The following is a 2,663-nucleotide window of genomic DNA, read 5'->3' on the forward strand; positions in this document are numbered from 1 at the left end:
GATTCTGGTGAGGAATGCTGAGATAGAGAATGGTGAAAAATTAAGCAGAGCTAAAAATTTTAAGAGATATAGCAATATCATTTTGACATAATTAGGAAAGTTTGTATATCTCCTCTTATCAGAAAAGCACTCCTCTTCCTACACAAGGCTGGTTTAGAGCAATCAATGGTGTAGAGACCTCCTGGAGTACTGCAAACACTCAGATTTAGTTGTATATCTCTTCAGCAATCTAGTTTCAGAGAAGGTAGCAGCTGAGGAGTGATAGCATAAATGTTATTAGCAATAGAGCAAAGATGTGTGCAGGAAAAAATAAAAACTTAGATGCCCTGAGCCTATTTGAAAAACTCAGAGAATTAAAAGCAACCAGGACATAAGTTTGTCTTCAAATGGAGACTATCTGTTGCGGATTATCAAACATGCAGAAAAATTGTTGGGCCACAGATGAGAGATATCTACCCAACAAATTCCCGTCACTTTTCATATGCTTAATGGTGAGGGACTTCATAGAAAAAGAAATCAGCAATTACATTTTGAAATAGCAATATATGCCCAAGTTACTTCAGTGACAAGAAGGCCTGGAATAAACTTATGTCTTCTGGAGAGCAGACTGAAGACTAATGTCAAGTAATTCAGGGACATGATGAATTGTTTCAGGATGCTGCAGTAACCAATCAGTTTAATTGGAGACACTGAAACTGGATACTGGAGAGGTAAAGCTAGCCTAAAACAATACTATTAGAGTATTTGAGTCTGCTTTGAGAACATTTAGAAATAAGAGTAATATTTCTGATTTTATTTGAATATCCTCAGATAATAGACACTCATATAGCCAGTGCCTAGCTATGACTTCTGTTTTAAAGGAAAAACATAACAGTTAACGATATTTCTCCTGACAAATAAATCCGAGATTGATGTAAGATTTAAAAATCATTAATGAGAGTTAATGGGAGCTTTACATCTTGCATTGCTTTCTGTATCTTCCATAAAAAAATATACCCACAATGTTGTACTATATTTAAAAGATTCTTTTTATACCATCCCCTGGGCTCATTGAAATTGTCAAAGAATGCATTTAGTGTTTCATCAGTTAATTTGAAATATCAAGTTAGACAATAGCATTAGAACATCTTGCCTCAGGGTATGACAAAAAGTTTTATATTTTGGCAGAAATCTGTATCTCAGGCTACATAAAATCTTACATTTCATTTTCCACAATTTTATATTATGCTTTAATGATGATGACTATCTTGTCCATATAATGAAGTAAGTTTGTTTCTAATATATTGTCAGCTTCAACAGAATCCTGTACTTTTGGAGTTAGTAATTGCCCCAGTGAAAGTCCAAAGACAGCAATCTTTTGAATATTTTGGCATATATGCTTATTCAAAAAAATTAAGCCTGGAAAATCGAAATTAAAAGAGAAAGATCACAAACTTTGAATAACTTTCAGAAATTACTGTGCGATGTGCCAGCAACCACTGTGCCTTCATGAGAACCAACTAGTTCTTCTGTTTATTTGTTTGAACTGGCAGTGAGAGAAATCTTTGTCTATGTGGCTTTGGCTGATACTTTGAAACCTGTTCCTTATACAGAATTGTATTTTCTGCATAAATATAGGGAGAGGTGCCTGGTGTTACGGCAAGCTGTTATACCAAGCTTTCTGGTGTCCATGAGAAACCTCCTTCATACTGTGAGAATACAGTGGAGAAACAGAGTAAGAGGTTGTCCAAATGTAGGGGTGGAATAGGAGGCAGAGTACAGGCTGCAGTCATGTTGGAAAACAACCAAAGAAAATAATTAAATTAAAATAAAAATAACTGATTGTCATACAGGGATGGCAGATGGACATTTGATTCAGGGTCTCTTATGGTTTATGAAAACATATATTATCAATGCATCAAAATTTGAATCTAAAGATATTCTTTTAGTTGTTCAGTTTTTCAAGACATGGTTTCTCTGTTGTTTTGCATCCTGTCCTTTATCTAGCTCTGTAGAGCATGCCAGAAAAAACTGATGGATATCCACCTGCCTCTTGAGTCCCAAGTGCTGGGACTGAAGGTGTGCACCTTCACCACATGATGAATATGTTACTTTAGAGAAGATGTCCTTATTTTGTTCCACAGAAAATGAGAACCTGTCAATTGTTTCCAGGCAAACGTTATTTGAGGAAGCAAGAGCTCCCAGAAGACCTCCAGAAACCCTATAAAAAGTTTCCCAACAAGCATAGGAAGCATTTTGGATAAAATTACATGTAAATTTCCAAGTAATCATACATGTTGATCTTTATTTAAGGTGGGATATTATATATAGAGATGAACACTTTGCATTGGATTTGATCTTAGTTTACTGACAAACATTTAAGGTTGATTTTGATATAGGTATTTTTGATCTTGGTTAAGGTTTTGTCTTTGCAGATCATTTAAATATCATGTATAGTTAAGAAGATTAATAGATAGTCATTAATAATAATAAAAATCAAAAACATTTTAGTTCTAGATATGCAGACATATAGTTCAATTAAATAGATAATCTTCAACACTTCAAAGACCTAAAGAATATGTCATTTAAAAGGTTTTAAGAACTTACAATTTTCTCAACAGTGAAACATATCTGTTTCTGGCAGCCCAAATTACTTCATTTGTCGGTGCTTAAAAGGGAGAGTT

This window comes from Microtus pennsylvanicus, chromosome 18, assembly GCF_037038515.1.
Source record: "Microtus pennsylvanicus isolate mMicPen1 chromosome 18, mMicPen1.hap1, whole genome shotgun sequence".
Lineage (NCBI taxonomy): Eukaryota > Metazoa > Chordata > Mammalia > Rodentia > Cricetidae > Microtus > Microtus pennsylvanicus.